At 42.0% G+C, this 20,047-nt stretch overlaps 1 long non-coding RNA gene across 1 annotated transcript in view; it reads right to left on the bottom strand.

Annotated features, from left to right (window-relative positions):
• Positions 1-16,173, bottom strand: part of LOC116217177 (uncharacterized) — a 130,353-nt gene extending 114,180 nt beyond the window's left edge. Inside the window, exons 1-2 of the long non-coding RNA XR_014886304.1 lie at positions 15,603-16,173; positions 2,921-3,041 (exon numbers count right to left, since the gene is read on the bottom strand). This is a non-coding gene — a long non-coding RNA (uncharacterized LOC116217177). The remainder of the gene's footprint in view (positions 1-2,920; positions 3,042-15,602) is intronic.
• Positions 16,174-20,047: the final 3,874 nt, after the last annotated feature.

The following is a 20,047-nucleotide window of genomic DNA, read 5'->3' as shown; positions in this document are numbered from 1 at the left end:
TGTTACTGGGGCTGAGCACCTTGCACAGCTCCAGCGGGGAAGAAATTGCTCTCTTACAGACATATTAACATGCTGAATATGCCACAGCCAAATGGCCTCATTCAGCCCCGAATGAAGAAGCAGTTTCACTGAATTTAATGACTGATTAATATTCATTTAATAATTCTTGCCTAAAACTGCAGCAAATGATTTTAAATTATACCATTTGGGAGACAGCAGACTCAATTCAACGGGATCACTGGGCTCAGACTGTTCTACTCGCTTCTCTCCGGATTGTTCAGTTCTTCCTTCACTTGCCAGGTGATTGGCAGGAGCCTACCCTACCCAACTCTCTGCTTATTTCTGCCTCACTTTTTTTTCTTTTATTTTGCTTGTTTGTTTTAAAATGCACACGTTTTAAATTGCTACTGGAGTGAGGCAATGTCTCTACCATTATTCTCACAAATCTTTGTAGACAGCAGGCTGCTGCAAACCAAGAAGGACAAACCACGCTTGATCTGCTGCCAGCAGACTCCAAAGGGAGCAATAAGGAGACCATACAGGGTAGAAAACAGATCTGTACCAGCACGCAGCACAGCTTGGATCTGCTCATGCTCTATAGCAAGACTGAGATTCTATTTTCTAATGGAAAAACAGAAAAAAATTGAAGAACTCTGATGGGTCTCCGTGAACGAACCATTCAGCCAGCAATAGCCGCACCCACTCCCACACAAAAGACAAGGTAAAACAAACAAACAAAAAGTAAGAAAAACAAAGCACCAAAATCTACATTGTATGCATCTCAAACTTGTTCTTGGGGAAGTGAGTCAGTACACTGTTCCAAGTTCTCTCACAACAAACCCATGGACCAGTGAGCCCAGCACAACTACTCTACACAGAGCACAGATCTAGCCCACACAGCTCCAGTGCTGACACTTGAGGGCTGCCAGCACCGCATCTCTGGGCACTAGGGATCCACAAAACTACAGGCATAGGCAAAGCTATAAGAGGTTTTGGAGCCACGGATGCCCCAAGACGTTGCCTTTCCCCTCCCACTCAAAGGCCCAGCACCATGTCATGCTGCCAAGTATGAGCACCTTGCCGTGCATCCCCTCTACTTCCAGACGGAAGGAAGCAGTCACAATGCAAACGCAGATGTGTGGCAGCCCCTCAAATGCCAGGGAGTCCATTCTCTCTCCAATTCTCCCCACCAATGCAGAAGACAGCACCTTTCCAGCTGTGCCAAGTGCTGGCAGCGCTCCCCCTTATCCAGAGCAAACCTCCCTTCCCCAAGCCTGGCTGGAGCCTGCTCCTCCAATTCCCATCGACATACCTGCATCTGGACAACCACAATTCTTCCCTTTTCAATTTCAATTTTTATTGATTTTTGAGGCACTCATTTCTGAGATGTATGGTATCATTGGATTATACTGTTTAGCAATTTATTTGTGTCTCTCTTTATGCGCTGGATTGATTCTCTTTTTTTTTTTCCTTTCCGCTAAGACTCCAAAAAAGATGCTGCCACTGTTGTTATTTGGCTATCATAACAGCTCACATAGCCCTGAACTATTAGGCAGTGCAGCTCCAAGAAATTTTGTGCTGAGGTAATTTGGAGACTAAATCAAGTTTTATCACTGAATGAGGTTAGCTGATATTAATGGGAAGGCAGGAGTTTGCACTGAATCATTAATGTGGATAAATGGAGAGTGCCTCTTTAATACTTCATACAGCAAGCTCTAATAATGCCTGAAAATCACGGGGAAGCATTGCAAGTTGTATTTAACACAGCAGAAAAGGAGGACTAATCTGACTGCTTCTGGGTCATCAGCTGACGGCTGCATCTTGGTATCCCTGTCCTCACTTCAGGGATGTTTGTGAGTGTCTGTGAACTTAAGAACAGTGCAGCTGGGCCAGTATGTATATGAAGCAAATTGCTGCAAACAAACATTTTCAGAAAATGTTTCCCTGAAACTTGGAATTTTCTTTGAACAGTGAAAATCAACTAACAAATGAAACATAAAATTATAAAGATCAAAGAAGACAACTGAGATCAAGTTCAACCATCAACCCATCACCATGCCCATAGCCAGATCCCTCACTGCCACATCTCCACGGTCCTTGAACACCTCCAGGGATGGTGACTCCACCACTCCCTGGGCAGCCTATGCCAATGCCTTACCACTGTTTCTGAGGAGAAATTTTTCCTGATATCCAACACAAACCTCCCCTGACACAGCATGAAGCTCTGTTATGGTGCAGAGTCTAGAAGGAGTGTTTGTTGAGACGCCATTGAGTGCATTTTGCTATGAATGATAAGGCTTTAAACATGCTTCAGAAGAATACTGTTTACATTTTTCTGATGAATGTAAACCAGAAGAATTTTGCTATAGACAACTCTTATGCAGAATATCAGGTTTATTTATCTTCAAGGTTTTGTTTGTTTGTTTTTTTCCTTAAAAAAACGTTACGTAAATGAAATAACAATTAGAGCCAAGTGTGACGGCCAGTACCTTCCCATTAACTACACGGGAAATGTTTTCCATCCAGGCGCATGCATACATAGATTGTGATGCTCTGAAGTCCACATACAGCGGCTCTGAGCACAAGACCCAACGCTCCAGGACACACAGCCTCAGCTGCCCATCTGCAACACCTAGCAACTGGCAGCCCAATTATTCCAAAGTAATTCATAGCAAGCAAGCAAGGCAAGCTGCATTATCAGAAGCAGATACACAGGTCTGAGGTTAGTCAGTACAGAAGGGAATAAGCAGCCCCAGTATGTGGAAGAAAGCTGCAAAATGATGGGATTACAGAGGAAAAACAAAGTGTACTTACTGCTAGCAAAGGTAATGCAGCATTCTCTGATACCCAGAGAAAAGCAGCTGCTAAAAGCTTACATTAACCCTATGCAACAGTAAGAATGAAGCTCAGTGCTACTCACCAGCTGCAGATACAGAGGAGAGGACGTGGTCAGTTATAAAACAGTATCTGCCAGGCAGCCCTTCCCACATAAAGAGCAAGCCTTAGAAAAGGAAGTAGGGACGAAAGTCTCCGAGAGTGGCCTGCAATGAGAGAGTTAAAAAATAAAAATATAATAAAACCTAAAAAGTCAAATAGCTGTTGTTTGAACAGGGATCAGCCACGCTGTTAGATAGCTTAGTTCTCCTTGTAAGCAGCTAAATGAAATGGCAAGTACCCTAAAAGATTCACTCTAGTGCGGCAAGAGCTGAGTACTGGGCTGCTTCCCCCCAAAAATCACTGATAAATGAGCAGCTGGTAATTAGCTGATCAAACAGTTCTCAGAGGCTACTGCCCTACTGGGCGAGCTGTTGCTTACTGCAGGACCCTTTGGGAAACTCTAAGTGCTCCACTTCATGTCCTTGGGACTACCTTTTTCATGCTACGCTCTCAGTGGAGTACAGTATCCTTCTACTGCCTCCTGACATTTGGGTGAGATGTAGGAATTCATAGATTCCTCCTTTTCCCACCTGAGAGCAGCCGGTGCTCCACCCCTGCAGTGAGGCAGTGACTGGTGCACTCACTTCCCAAAACACAGCTTACAAACCAGTCTTCAGAGAGCATCAGGAACACACTTCATCAGCCAAGTGAGCATCAGTGAAGTTATCAGCACGATGCTGTTCCAGCAGTGCTTTGGGGACTACAGCTGAGGAAAGGGAGTCTGGCAACACTGCAAGTACAATTTCAGGAAAGCTTTTTTTTGTGTTGGCAAATCTACCAGAAAAGACACACGGTGAGCAGGCTTTTACAGAGGTGTAGACTAATACTTAACACTGATGTTTGATTTTTCCCCTGTGAATTCAACTACATTTGGAGTAGCATTCATGCCTTGTAGGATATTCCTTTGCAGACTTTGACTGCAGTTCAGCAGGTTGGTGTCCAGAGCTCTACCTGTGCTGTGCAAATCATGTACACACTGTTACAAGTTGGCAGCAAGAGCATTTAGCAAGGAGCTACATCTGCAGGACACTGCAGTGATGTCCTCTTACAAACAGGGCAGGAGGCTGCTTCTTTCTACAAACTAGGATCAGAACATTCAGTCAAACTGAGATGCTCAGAAGCTTTCTCAGGAATTTAGAAATTGGGATTTAGCCCAGCTGCAACAGAACACATGGCTGAAAATATACCATTTCACTGGCTTTTCTAAGCAATAAGCTTCAGATATCGTCCTATTTTATTGAACACATTTCACAGAGTGGATTTGGAAATGCAAAATCAAAGCCCTGCAGCTAGTCAGCTGTCGCCAACCTCATCTGAAGCAATCCAAGCAATTCCCTCTAATTCCAAGGTAAGGGGCTATTCCAGGAACAGTGACTAAGTTAAACCAAGGCAGACTGCAGGTGAGCTCAGCTGTTCTTCACAGCTATGCACAACAACAACCCATTCAGTATTTACCTTTGAATCTTACTTAGGAAAATGGAGTCTGTTCTCTTTTTTATTTACTGAGTAATAGTAGCAAGAGCAGAAGGTAAAGAGTTAAAACAATAGCAACAGCTAAATCAAAGAAAAGAACTTGAGTGGTGGAACATCACATAGCAACGAGAGAATTATGATGAAGAAATGATTACAGTGTAGAAAGGGTACAAAAGAGTAATATAAAAGACTGAGCTATAAAAAGAATTTCATGTAAGGGGAAAATATACACAAATAGGGAAGATGCAGAGTGCTCAAGAAAATGATTTGAAACTCTGAAATCTTTGAGTTTAGTGCAAAAATACAATGCTTTACAATTGAGAGGACATTATTTGAAGTTTTCAGATTCCTGCAAAGTTCTGCAGCTCGAGAAAGCAGATGTAATTTATAGAGGTTTAAGGCTAAAAGAGATACTTAATGTGTTGGATTTTTCAGTTTGAGCTCTAACAGTACAATAACTGGAATTTCATTTTCTGAGTCTTTAGGAGACCTCCCTCATTGATTTAAGCACCCCACTGGTGGCAAATCTGCCACTTCTTCCTTTCAGCTGTTTCAATAATTAATTACACTTGTAGTTAAAAGATGGATCCTATTTCCATTGGCAACTTTGCTGAATTTTTCTATTCTCCACTGTAAAATCAGATTCAGCCTACTAACAGGGGAGGTGAATATTTTTAAGCCACAAATTATTTTTCCAAGCTGCTCTATGATTCTCTCTTAAAGAATGAGCAGCAGAGCAATGTAAGCACTTTAATTCAGTACAATTCAAGACTGCAATATATTTATGTTACATTACCTACTTTTAGGAAGGCATAGGACAGGTATTGCATGTTTACACAGCTTTCCAAAGCATCTGGAATGCCTTTCTACAAGATAACTAGCGATAGGACGAGAGGTAATGGCTTTGTGTTCAGCCAAAGGAGACTCACGTTGGATATTAGGAAAACCTTCTTCTCAGAAAGAGTGGTAATACATTGGCACAAGCTGCACGGGGAGGTGGTGGGTCACCAGCTTGGAGGTGTTCAAGAATCATAGAGATGTGGCACTGAGGTTATGGGCATAGTGGGGGTGCGTTGATGGCTGGGGTTGACAGTCTTAGTGGCCTCTTCCAACCCCAATGATTATTTGATTTTATGAATGCCTTATGCTTCACCCAAATTCTTAGATTATCCAGGAGACTGTTACATATCAGAAATACAAAGTGGGGCATGGTAAAGAGCACTGTGGCCAATTATCACCAGCAATCTCTACATTTGGGAATAATACTTTTGTTGATGCTTAGTATTTTCCAGCTTACATTAAAAAGACTTCACAGGAAGTTGGTTATCTGATGAGAAAGTTCCTAGGAATATTTTCAGGTTTCCTAACTCTCTTAGTGCCAAAAGGGATGAATTCACATTCAGGAAGGCAGGGAGCTGAGCATGGGCCGTGGCAGGTGGTGGCAGATGTCCTGATCTCAGACCACAGTGCATGGGGAATCACTGCTGTACTGCAAAGAAGGCGAAGGCTGACAGCTGCATGGAGACAGAGATAAACCTTGCATTGGAATGTTCATCTGAAGCCCAAGCTTCAAAGGGTTAGGCTGGGCAGGTCCCAGAAGGTAAAGGCTTCCCCACAGAGGTGGGAAGTGGCACACTCAGCCATCTCTGCCTGAGTAGACATAAACAAAGTATTGCATAAGGCACAGTGCTCCATCTCTGTGGAGGAGGGAAATTCCCCCCCCTACCCCCCCAGAATGAGGGATTGAACAGTCAAAATAATCTCTTTAGCCCTAACTGCAAATGAACCAATTTCCAAGGCAATATTCTTAGACCTGAAAAGTCTCTTTCTTTCACAGAAAATAAATTCAAGCAGGAATGCTACAGGGAAGAAAAAAATCCATCTCAAAGAAAATAATTATTTAGATGTCTTAGAAATCTGGAAGGGAAACTTATTTTGAAAATACACATTGCTTCCCAAGCAAGCATTACCCCTCCAGCAGCTCCCTCACATTCTGCCCATAAAGCACCCAGCGCAATTGCAGAAACACTGAAGACACAGGGGCAGAGGAGGGCAGAACAAGCACTCACTGAGGGCACATAGAACGATACAGCCCTAAGTTAAAAAAAAAAAAAAAAAAAAAAAAAAGCACCTCACATTTGCTTGTCACATCCCATGAAGATGCAAATGCATTTTTCAAGCCAGCACATTCGTCCATCTGCAGATGGAAGCCCAAGGCTTGCCCCTTAAGAAAGTCCAATTCCAACCCTGCAGCTGTACAACCCACATGAGCAATGTCCATAAAATATTCTCCTATTAAAGGGCAGCTGAGGGCTGCAGCGAGACTTGCACTGAGGGGGGGCAGCAAGAAGGGCAGATCTACAGGAACACAGGAGACATCACGGGTTCAGGAGCCACTAGACAGAGAAACCAGGCTGAGCACAAAGGCTCACACAACCACAGATGTCTCACTTTGCTTTTGGGTAAGGGCTTCCTTAGGCAACTGCCTACTTAACCCACACCTGAAGGTCCCCTTCTGTGAATTTTGGCCCTAAAAAATCCTGTGGGGTTGCTGTCTCCCTTGAGGAATTGGCTGGGGAGCATTTCCAGAAGCTGGAATGTGTGCTGAAATCAATCAAGTTAAATGGCAGTAGATGAGAATAGGAATGAATAAACCTCGAGGGATATCATTTGTCATTTACTGTACTTGTTAAAAGTTACAAAACAGCAGTTCAGCAGAGGTTAGAGAAAGGACAATGCAAGAACACAAACTTTCAACCCATTTCTGAAACTGTTCACCATTCCAGTATTTTCCAAGAGGATGAAAAATTAACTATGAAGGAAATAATAAGGAATAAAATGAAACCTTTTCTTTTTGCTTGTTTTTTTAATGTCAAAGTGATAAGCTATTAAGACTTTTCAACCATCACTTAAGAAGTTGAGAGATCCTGATCATCAATAACTTTTGGACAATAAAAAGTCCATGAACAAACACATGGAAATGATAATAAAGAAAACTGCACAGCCAGAGGTCAGATCTACTTTATAGTAGGAGCTGAACTCTGATAATTCACAGTAGATTAAATTCAGCAGCAGCAGAGGCTTAGCAAGAAATTTGGATGTTAGTAAGATTTAAGCTGGGAATAGGCCTCATTCTTATTTTACAAAGGCCAGACATAGGCTCATACATGTTTATGAGGAAAAAGCAAAAGTGACTGAATTTTAAAGAATGAGCTCCGCAGAAAATAGTTTGGGCATAGCAGAGTCCATGGAAAATACTGTCAAAAGTTAGAGGGCAATAACTGAAATTTTCCTCAGCAACCTTCAACTTCACTTCCAAACGTGAAAAGCTGAAAAACCATGGCTAAGAATATTAAGTACAGACTGGCTTTTTGAGTATTTTTCATCTTCCTACAAAACTGAGAATTCTGAAAGCAAGCAAACAGTTTTTGTTGCCTGTCATGTTCTTGACTTGAAAAACATTTTGGGGGATACTTTTCTATTAATTATTCTTTAAAGCCCAATTCAATTTTCTCTGTCAATCACACAGCTGGTTACAAAGGGTGACAAAACAAAGAGCAAAGCAGGAGCCTCAGGAGTTCAGGGCTACACTGAAATCTGCATGCCATGGAGAACAAGGCTTCAGGCTGGAGACCAAATATCAGCACTTTCCTCTTGAATTTGCTCCAAAGCAAATATGACCCAATGCTCTTTGCTGCCTCCCTTTGTCCACCTTATGTATGTGCACTGAATGCTCTTCATGGCATGGGGTTGTGGCTTGTAGAGCTGCCACCTTAGACAAACACTGGGTTCCAAACAAAAGATGAAATCTGCAGATTTGGCCACCAAAATAGGACTTACAGAGGGCAGCTTGTGTTATGCCTGTGCTAAGAGGGCTTCCCTCACAGCAGAGGATTTCTTCCGGAAACTGCAAACTTCACGTGGAACTGTTCATCCTAGCAGCTACATAGGGTTGGACTAAATGATCTCCAGATGTCCATTCCAACCCTTACAATTCTGTGATTCTGCTATACTCCAAAAGAGGGCAGTTCTCTGTAGATAAAGAAGCCTTTCCTAACAGAAGAGCCTTGCCGCCGTACCTGCAGCATCACATCAGAGATTCAGGGACTCTGTGGAAGGTCTGTCCAGAGGCTGCAACATTCCAGAGATGCAAAGGGATTTGCTGGGCAGAGGGGCAGCACTGTCTGTCATTGCCATTAGCAGGTGCCTAGTACTGTAGTCACACGCTGGCAGAATTAAATTATGGCCTGCTGAGATCCTGCTTACCTATTCCTGTCCATAGTCTGTTCTTGAGAGGCAGTTGCAGCTGAAGAGACAATATAATTTTGATACCTGCTTAATTTGTGTATCTATATCCTGCCTGACAGAATGATTTCTCCGGCTTTATAAATGGATCCATGTTCCTCCCAATTGGCATTCATTCTTCTTGCTGCAAGAGCATCCATCTGCCTGAAATCTTTAGAGAAACAGTTCATGGGGAGCAGTTAATTGTGATCTCTCTCAAAAAAATTAGTCCCTATTTTTCCTCTGACAAATGAAGACATTGTTCCAACAATATTTTCCTTCTCCACAGACAGTGCTAAATATTTGTATTGTGTGCCTCCTAGAAACGCTCCTCTCCTCATGAATAAACACCAGGCTAACACAAGCAGCTTCCAGAAGGACACGGGGAGCAGCTGACCTCTTCACCCCATTCCCCATTTTAAATACCAGGTTCCCCATGACAGCCATTTAAAATCAACACTGACCCTGACACCTGACCCAAGTCTTTTGCATTTGCCAGAAGACATACTTAAACAGGACCAACTTGGCAGCATATAGCAAACAAGCCCAAGCTTTGCATTGTAACATGTTACAACCCAAGCCACTTATTAAAAAAGAAGAATTTAAAGTGAATGCACTGTTGGTAAGGTTAGGTAAACATGGCCAATTTCTGCCAATTCCCGTTTCACTGAGCATGCAAGCACTGGCATTCCTCTTTCCTCCCCTGGTTTTTACACACTGACCTCTTCAGCACAATACCTCTGTAATTTGAAGAATTATTCCCTATTAACTACCAACCCTGATACAACAACAGTCCATTGCTGGCCAAGAAAAGGCCCAATGTTTGCTGAACACGCATCCAAAGCCCAGTACTCCCAGCTTTCCAGGTGCCTTTCCACTCAAGTACAGAGTGAGCCAGGAGCACAACTCCCATCAAGGAGCATACCTGCCAAAGCAGGGCTTTCATGCAGCTGCATTTTTATTTCAAGTTTAAAAGAAGGAGCAAAAGAAGAAAATAAAATGATGATGGCTATCGGAGTTACTTTGCCATTTACCACTTCTATTCTTCTGCACTTTAAAACTATCTCAAGCACCAGGAAAAAGAAGCAACAGATTCAGTTCTGTCCAAGGCCTTTGTGTCCCAAAGACTCCCAACTACAGCCAGCCTTTTAAGAAGATGTCAAAATATTCATGCAATAAGGTTCCTTTGCTATAAAGAGCATCAGAAAGACAGCCAATTTACAAAGCTCTTCTGCTGCTGTATTCTAATTACTGTGAAGTAGGGCTCAAGCAATAAGCAAGCTAAATAGATTTTCTCTTCTGGGAGGTGAATATATGAGCTGATGTTTTTCATTTCTTTGTTGTTGTTGCTTTTTTTGTTTATTTTTTACTTAAGAGATTGGCTAGAAAATTGACTAAAACTACACCACTGCTCCCAAAAGAGAAAGTCCCCCTACACTGCTCAAACAGCTATTCAATGTTTCTCCACATTTTAGGGTGACTTTCCTTTTTTCTTCTGCAGTTGTAGATGTCATATTTATACCATGTCATCTTTCTCCCTTCCTAACCAACCTCCCAGTTAATGCAGGCCATCACATGCCCTTGTGAAGTTCCCAGCATCTGTGCCAGATGTTACTACAGCACTGCTTTCTTGCCCTTCATGGGAATTTTTAGTCCTCCAAGATCAGTTTCCATAGAAGAAAAAATAGGTTGCTGCAATCTCCCCTTCAGCCTTAGCCCTCTTATTATGATATGTAAATCCCACCTGAAATTAGGTCATCAATATTTCCATACCAGGTGTTATGATCAAAGTTAAAGTGCACACCTTCATCCCTCATTTCCTTGCTCCTACTGAGTGCCTCTGGAAACAATTCCTGGGACTCTGGCTAACAAGTAGGAGTCTAAGTAAGATGAAGTCCTACACAGAGTCTCCTAGAAAATAATGGTAAAATCTCCCAGCTTTACTGCAGAAGCAATTATGATTCCATTGCATAGCTCCAGAGGAGCATGTTTCTGCTGCTAAATAAATTTCTATGCTATTTCTTTTATAGAAAGACAAAGCTTATGTGTGAGATTTCTCTGCATTCTGCATTGGCACATGTCAGGTAACACAGAAGGGCACGAATAGGATCACACTGCTGAAGTCCATGGAGCCATTTGCACTGAGCTCATGGCAGAAGCTCAATTCTGTATTTAAAAATACTGGAAGTGTTCAGCTGTTGAGTTCCATTCCTCAGTACTTTCAATATTGCTTTCCAGATGGAAACCAAATTCTTCATGTTTACACAACTGCTTTATTTTGATCCCAAGAACAATTACTAAAGGGGAAAATAGATAGAAAATCTTATAACTACTCTGCCAAGATCCCCTCTGCACAACACTATTTGATTTTGCATAAAGAAGAATCCAGGAGCAACATTTGTGTTTAGATCTCAGATAAATGCGCTTATTCACGTATTTTCCTTAAAATTAGCTTTTAAATCCTCACCACTACTCGACACTTCCCAGCAGCCCTGCGGAGCTTCTGTTTTATTTAAAGGTCTATCACCACCTGTCAGTGCAGCATCAAGAACACGCTGGAACATCCCATTAGTCCTGAGCCTGGATAGGACAGACAAGGTTTTTTAGTAGCTTCACTGTATTAATGCTTTGTTAGAGTTTCTTACATGTCTCCTGCTAATAGGAATAACCTCTGGAGCAATAGCAATTTATCCATACATCTAGCTCACGCTGCTTGTCACAGTAAGTAACAGCTGATAACCCTCTTGGGCTGTTTTCCATCGTCAGTAGAAGCGCTTTCATTCTAGAATACATTATTTTAACCTGTCAGAGTATAAACAGGACAATTACTTAGACCAATGTGGGCTGAAAGTGTTGATAACTAAAGTTAAATCCAGCATTGTCACACTAATGTGCTCGTGTTAAACCAAGCACAATGAGGCAGCTTGCCTTCTCAAATGAAAACATTTGTCAAACTCTCTAATTCAAAATCGACCAAGTACAGATCTCTTGATTTGCACTGCTTACTGACAAGCCTGGGAAAGCAGCAGTGGAAATGGTGAACTGATTATCAGGGCAGAGAGAGAAAATCACTGTGCAGGAAGAACCAGGCTGGCTTGTGTCTGCAAAGAGAAAACTTGAGGACTCAGGGACAGAAGGGATTTGTAGACTTGCACAAAATCCTCCTGCACTCCTGAGTACCCAGGAGCAGTGTCTGATCCCTGGATATCTCTGAGCCCACCAAACCTGCTAGAGCTGCCTTTGCATCCTTCTCTTACTGATTTCCTACTGCTGTGGGCAGTGCTGCAAGCAGCAGCATTGCTTTGCTCATCAAACGGCCAGCAGACTCCAGCCTGCAAGCAGCTCACCTGCTCTCACGATCCAATTTCATCAAAGAGAAAGGGCAAAAGATGTCAACACTGCTTCCTTCCCTACACTCTCTCCTTCCTACAGCACCTCCACTTTGCTTACCCATGGGCACTCCTGCTAAGCAGAGCCAACAGCCATGCTGCTAACCTTTCAGCACTCTTCTTCTGAGATGTCTTTGTGCTCTCGCTCAGACTTGACCTTACCTTTCTCCTCTGACTCCTTCCTCTCCTAACACAAACTCCTCTGAAACTGCCCTCCCTGAAGTCTTTGTTGATCATAGCTGGGGATTTGTCCTCCAACCTCAGCTTCCTTAAGCTCTTGAATGCTATTCACAGTTGCCTAATAAGCAAATATTCTACATCATCTATTCAAGCATTAAGTTCTCGATATCTTTTGATGATCCAACTCAGTTTAGACTGTGCTGAAACCTAGCCACATCCTGCCTGACAGCTGGTAAGAAGACGTTTAAGATATGAAGAAGCAACTGCCCTATGTCAGCCACATCCCACATTGAAAAGAACAACGTAGGTGGTGCAGTGTTCCCTTCGACAGCAATGCTCTGGGGAAGAAAAAACACTGTATTGTTACCAAATCAAAAAGGAATGTGAATATTGTTTAAACAAAACCAGGATGTCATGCAGGTCTCTGTATCAAATCTTCACAAGACGCTCTGTATTACCTAAAAACTTTAAGTAAAAACTTAGATTAAGCAAAAGGATGATTTTCATTGTTTCCACTCTCCTCAGGACGGACCCCACGGTATAACGGAATGGTTGCTCATAGTCTGGACTTGGGACCAAGCTGAATTTTGCACTACCTTATTATGCTATGCCTAACCCTACATTAAAGCATCAGGAAATTTAGAAATGTAAACATCTTGTGGAAATAAACGGGCACCACTGTCTTTTGCCAAACTAACATAAGCTTTTTCTCCTGTGATTCTCAGTGCAGCATTCATCTCCCCGTGATTGTGAGCAAGGTGAAGGTTTGCTCAGAGAGATCTGCTAAGTAACATAAAAACTCTGAATTGAGGAATATCTGTAAACTTATTCCTGATTGTTTTTCCTGATACTTTTTCAGTGCTCATCAGCTACAAAGTGAGATGCTTTTTTTTTTTTTTTTTTTTTTTTTTTTTTTTTTAATAGTTTCCTCAAGTTTATCTCATATGTAAAAGTTTTCTCTTTTGGTCTTTTTTTTTTGTTTGTTTTTTTCAATTGGTAACTAAGGTTTTCCTTATACTAACCATATTCTTGAATCTAACAGTCAGATGGTAACGTACCCTTTTATACAAGTTTGGGCAAGTAATTGTAACAACGAGCAAATACAAATCTAACTGCTCAGACCTCATAATAATTTCTTTAACCCACGCTTTTCAGTAAGACTGTTTAATTGGGGGAGAAAAGTGAAAATTGACATCCATACAAATGCAATATGAAAATAACTTGAGAGCAGATATGGGGGAAAAAAAACAAACAAAACAAAACAAAAATCCATCAGTGTAGAAGGACTGTGGTTTGGGTATTTTCAAGCACAAAAAGGAATGAAATGCTAGTGTGGTCTCATTTGACATTACCATTCCACCGATGAAACTGACAGAAAAGATACGATTTAATAAGCCACAGTCCATTAAAAGTCTCTGATTTATTAGATGTAGAGGCTAACAACATAAATATTTAAAATGTAATCAGAAAAGTTAGAGATTAATTCATTGAATATTGCAAAAGGCTGAACCACATAAAATGAGGAACATGCAGGATTTTTACATATAGCACAGCCTCAACACGCAGTAAGCCTAACACTTGACAGACAGGTTAATATATACTTCAAGCTTCTTTCTGCACAGTTTTTTCTTAAACGTATCCTTCTATCATGTCTCTTTCTTTTCTAATTTGTAAACAGTCTCAAAGTCTTTATTCAACTCTCTGCTATGATGGGTACTTCAAAAGACCAAAGTCCTTACTTATTGCTCTGAAATTCTCTTGATGCTTACAGCTTGCTCTATCATTTGTTTTTGTATTTTACTAAGGATCAAACCCAACATTATCATATTGGAAAGAGGGTACTGTCCACTGGTACATTCTTCCCACTCATTCTGGTATCTCAGGGTCTCTAAAATCTGCTTGAAATTACAGTCAGTGTTTCAGCGAACCTGGGACCTAATTCCCATCCAGCATTTGCAACCTCAGTATCTTCCTGCTCTGCAGGCCACGGGTCCACTAAAACAAATAAATATCCTATACACCTGTCAAGAAGCTCATCGATATACTATCATCACTGAAAAAAAACAGCTAGAATATTCCTGTTTAAAATAAGATTTACCAAAAAAAAAAAAAGTCATTTCCATTTAGTCCATACATCATTTTAACTCAAAATCATTTTTAAATGTCATTTTCTTTTTGATTTTTTCATTTCACTTCTGATAAGAAGAGAAACATTTATTTATTTAACATATTGCTGTCTAAGAGTGAGTGAGTAGAGACTTAAGCACAGTGCTATAGTGAATATGGTGATGCACGTCAGAAGTCTTGCAATCTTTCTTGGGTAAAGCACATGCAATGCAAGGAAGAACACATCACTGATAACTGCAACAAAACTTGGAACAAGCAATCTCATCGTGGCACCATGAGGGACTGAAAGTTATAACATGGTGGAAATGTGAATAAACAACAAATGTAAACAAGAAAGCTGGCAGCAATACACAAGAAACCAGGAATGACACAAAATTAATAAGGGAAGCAAAAGGACAACTGAAGAAATCAATGGTTAATAAAACTTAGGACAATAGAATTAAGTTTATAAAGTGTGTTGTAACAAAGAGTATCTAACCAACAGTTACTGGCCCATTACCACTATGAAAATGATAACAATGTCAATAATACTGCAGGGAAAGACAACCGCCTTCAATAAACACATCTGTTCTGTGTTTGGGCTAATGCCAGATGATGAAGCCTTACAACAGATCAATGCTGATTAAATAGCTATTTTCCAATGATAATTAATTGATAAGGATGTTAAATACACCATCTCTTAAAATGAGAATCTTTACCCAGCAATCTAAATAATTTATAACCAAGCACTTTTGGCACTTTTGGTTGGATTTCTTACTATCATTCCTAGTCAGTTTTGATTGTACACAAAAACCCAGGCTCCAGTGAAGTTACTCATGCCATAGTATTTAAAAGGTTTAAGCAAAATGAATGGAGTGGTTATGGGTCTCACAGCAAGAAAAATTGTTAAGTAAATAAACAATGACTAGGATTTAAGTGATAACTAAAGGAATGTACATCAAGCAATGGCAGTGAACATCAATTTAAGGAGAAAAGACATTTTTCCTTTGTGTTGCCTAAGATTATGAAGTTACTTAAAATGTATAATAGCCTTCAGTAAAGGATTCTTTCACTGCATTGGCAGAGCCTCCCACAGCATTTTGGTAAGAAACACAGACCAACCCAAATCTACATTAAACATCTACATTAGACATTAAACACGTGTCAAAGAGATGCAAGTATTTACCACTGACTGGAGAAGCTCAACTTAGTCGATGACAAGGACTGCCCTACCTGTAGAGGTTCTGTCCTCCCATCTTCCGCTGTTCTCTCTTGCCACCATCTTATCCAGCCAAGTTCCATACAGGCATGAAAAGCTGTGGATCACATTGAAAGAAATAATCCAAAGTTCAGTGCAAAATACAGCCAGACTGACAAAACATTGAGCATACTGAATTTATGGACAGGGACACTGGCGAAGGAAGAACAGAGACTTTGCAGTAGGACTTTGTGGATCAATGTACAAATTGTTATTCTCATTGTTCAGTGGAACAATTACTAAAATCCATTTGCCGGTAAATGTGCCTTGTCTTGTAAATCATTGGGTCATTAACCTTAACAATGTCACTGTGTTGTCACTATCCAATTCAATTAAATTACTGACCAAGGTGATACCTAAAAGCACATTCCATTAAAAAAAAAAAAAAAAAAAAAAAGGATCTGTGTTATATCTATGCAGTATCTTAGTTTTGTACCTGGAAATAAGAACATATCCTAAAACTCAGGTAATAGATTCTAAAAGCCAAGTGAAGAAATCCTTCTGCTTAGAAGGAAATGAAAATGGAAATGTTAGAGCAAGAGAAGAAGATGAGAGAGAGAGAAAATGGAAAATGATACCAAGCAATTGCCTCCAGCAGGTCATGTATGCATTGCTATGGGTCATTTTTCAATGTTTATTGAGGTGAGAAAACAGGGATACAGGATATTCCCTCGCCCATCCCTTACTGTAGCTGGCAACACATCTTAGCAGATGTCCAGTGTTGCCAGAATACATAATAGCAGCAGCATATAGCAAAGGTGAGCAAAGTCCCTGTTGACCTTCCCAGGCCAGCAGCAAAGTACAAGGCCAGCAGTCCATTCGAGTGGGGGGTGGCAAAAAGAGCAGCAGCTGTTTTCCAGTTTTATTTGAAAAAACAACCTTATGTTGAAGCATGAGGGCTGGTAAGCCGCTCTCATCATTACAGTCTCATTCTTAGGTGTCTTTCTGCTGCACACTTCCATGCATATATTTAAGTAGATTCTCGGTCCACACTCCAGGGAAGGAAATTTTTCTTCTTTTGTTTTCCTCCAATACTTCATTTTTCGCCATCAAAGCACAGACTTTACAACACAAAAGCACAGACAAGTTCAGTGAGGTAGCTTAATTATTGCCATTTTTGCAACTCTTGCATGCCCATGACCCAGGACTTCATCATGTTAGGTGCTGTAAAAAGGACAGCCCTTGCTCCAGACTCTAGCATAGAGACACTAGAGCACTGTGGGCAAAAATGCTGGAGCATTCATGGAAGCCGTAAGATCATGTTGCTCAGTACATCAGGTAAAAAGCAGCCTGTTCACTGACAGGATTGTTGTCAACTCAGTAGCAAACAAACTTGCCTTACTCAGCTCTGGTCAACTACAAAGGAGAACTGAAATCCATCTAACCCTAACAGTCCCATAGGGTGTCCTCACCGGGGTTCCTCTGCTAAGCTGGAATGTTTCACCTTGAATGCATCATTTCTAGGTAGTCATGAGGGCTTCCTCAGACATGTCCTTGCGAAGCCACAATACAGCATCCACTTTAAAACCAACAAGAGTCAGCAGCTACCGACTCTGGAAGGACAGCTGATTGCAAGGTACCTCTAAGAACTACGCCTGGCTTAGCAAGTTTTGAGTTAGGCCATTGTGCATCTCCTTGTTTTGGAAAAATGATAAACTCCAGACTGAAACAAGTTTTGTTTTGTTATTTTAAAAAACTTTGTATGCACAGGGGACAACTTTCTGATGCAGGGGGTAGAGGAACCAACAAGGAGAGGGGTGTTGCTGGCCCTTGTTCTCACTACAAAGGAAGGGCTTGTCAAGGAAGAAAAGGTCAGGGGCAGCTTGGGCTGTAGTGACCACAAGAGGGCGGAGTTCAAGATCTTGAGGGGAAAAAACAAAGTAAAAAGTAGGTTTGCAACCCCAGACTTTAGGAGAGCCAACTTTGATCTCTTCCAGGACCTACTTGAAGGTACCCCGTTGGCTAGCGTGTTAAAAGGTAAGGGGGCCTGGGAGAACTGGTTGGCTTTTAAACAGCTCTTCTTCCAAGCTCAGGATCAGTGTGCCCCTGTGAGCAAGAAATCGGGAAAAGGTGGCGGGAGACCTGTGGGGATGAGCAAGGAGCTTGTACACAAACTAAAAGGAAAGAAGAAGGTCCTTAAAACATAAAAAAAGGGCCTGACCACTTGGGAAGAACATAGAAATGTTGTGGGGGCCTGCAGGGATGCAAAAAGGAAGGCTAAAGCCCACCTGGAATTGAATCTGGCAAAGGTGATAAAGGATAAAAAAAAAGGCTTTTTTAAGTATGTTAACAGTAAAAAAAAGACTAGGGAGAATGTGGCCTTCAAAAAGGTCAAGAAGGAAGATCCAGGTAATTAAAGGCCAGTCAGCCTTTCCTCCGTCCCCGAAAAGGTGATGGAACAACTTGTGCAGGGTGCCATCTCCAAACAACCGGAAATAAAGGTGGTTTTCAGGGGAAATCACAAAGGGTTCACCAAGGGGAGGTTTTGCTCGACCAACCTGGTGGCCTTTTTCGATTTTGTTACTGGCTGGGTGGATGGGGGAAAAGCGGAAGATGTAGTCTACCTTGATTTTAGAAAGGCATTTGATACTGTTTCCCCTGACATCCTTTAAACAAAGCTGAGGAAGGGTGGAAAAGATTAGTGGACAGTGAAGTGGGTTGAGAACCGGCTGCCCGGCAGAACGCAGAGGGTCGTCGTTGGTGATGCAGAGTCTGGCTGGAGACCTGTAACCAGTGGTGTCCTCCAGGGGTTTGTGCTGGGTCCGGTCTTGTTCAACATCTTCATCAATGACCTTGATGAGGGGGTAGTGGCCACCCTCAGCAAGTTTTCTGATGATACGAAGTTTGGGGGATTGGCTGACACGCCTGAAGGGTGTGCTGCCATTCAGCAAGACCTGGACCGGGTGGGGAGCTGGGCAGTAAAAAACCGGAAGAGGTTTAACAAAAACAAGTGTAGGGGCTTACACCTAGGGGGGAAAAATTTCATGCACCCAAAAAGGCTGGGGGGTGAGCAGCTGGGGGGGATTTCTGCAGAGAGGGACCTGGGCGTCCTGGTGGGCGACAGGTTGGCCCTGAGCCAGCAGTGTGTCCTCGTGGCCAAAAAGGCCAATGGCATTCTGGCGTTCTTTAAGAAGAGCGTGTCCAGCAGGTCGAGGGAGGTGATCCTCTCCCTCTACTCTGCCCTGGTAAGGCCTCATCAGGAGTACTGTGTCCAGTTCTGGGCTCCCCAGTACAAAAAGGACAGTGATCTCTTCGAAAGAGTCCAGCGGAGGGCCACAAATATGGTGAAGGGCCTGGAGATTCTCCCCTATGAAGAAAGGCTAAGTGAACTGGGTCTGTTTAGCCTTGAAAAACTATGACTGACAGGGGACTTGATCCAGGTTTATAAATATCTGAGGTGTTTCGGCCATAGTGGTGAGGCCAGTCTCTTTTCAGTGGTACGTGGAGACAGGACAAGAGGGACTGGCCAGAAACTGAAGCATAGGAAGTTTCGCTCGAATGTGTGCTAGAACTTCTTTTCAGTGAGGTTGATGGAGCACTGGAACAGACTGCCCAGGGAGGTAATGGAGTCTCCTTCTCTGGAGATATTCAAGACCCACTTGGGCGCCTACTTGTGCGACTTGGTGTAGGGAACCTGCTTTGGCAGGGAAGTTGGTCTCGATAATCTCTAAGGGTCCCTTCCAACCCCTATGATTATGTTATTCTGTGATTCTGTATCCCGCTGGAGTAGGAAGGTTGCGCTAAATGACCTCCAGATGTTCCTTCCCACCTCAACCACCTTGTCACTGTAAGAAAACATCCAGCTGAGAAAGTACTTAGTTTGTAACAGTAGCCTGGAGTTAACGTTTCAAGCAACCAGCATTTTTTTCCTTAACAATTGCTCAATATAACCATTAGAGAGGATGGATGTAAAGGGATCAGCATAGATTTGAATACTGCTATAAGATGCCCATCATATTAGTCTTCTCCTGTGCTCAACTTTCTTGTGCTGATAAAAGAACAGTTAGCAGCTCTTTGTTATATAAATGTCAGACAAAGCCAAGATAGTGGAAATTTGGTGGTCAGGTTCAGGTGGCTGAACACAGCTAGAAAAGATTCAATATCTGCTAAAGGAATGATATTTACCAGCTACATAAGGTGTTGGAGGTGGTAATGTTCTCACAAAAACGTCTTGAAATAGGTTTCTCCTGTTTCCCCCAGGCTTTTCAGCTCACCAGCAAAGGAACCCACTTATCTCCACGAATTAAAGATCCTTGAAATATTTTAAAGCGTGGCTGAGCCTTCAGAACCTCTTCCACAGAATTGCGGCATATTACCTTTATGCTGAGATAGAAATCACAGAAATACTCCTTCCTTACAGGAAGTGGAATCAGCCATGACTGACTCGAATATCTTACCAAATCCCAGTTTCTCTGAAGGA

Source organism: Meleagris gallopavo, chromosome 14 (assembly GCF_905368555.1).
Source record: "Meleagris gallopavo chromosome 14, MGAL_WU_HG_1.1, whole genome shotgun sequence".
Taxonomy (NCBI): domain Eukaryota; kingdom Metazoa; phylum Chordata; class Aves; order Galliformes; family Phasianidae; genus Meleagris; species Meleagris gallopavo.
This window is presented reverse-complemented; position numbering and strand designations above follow the sequence as displayed.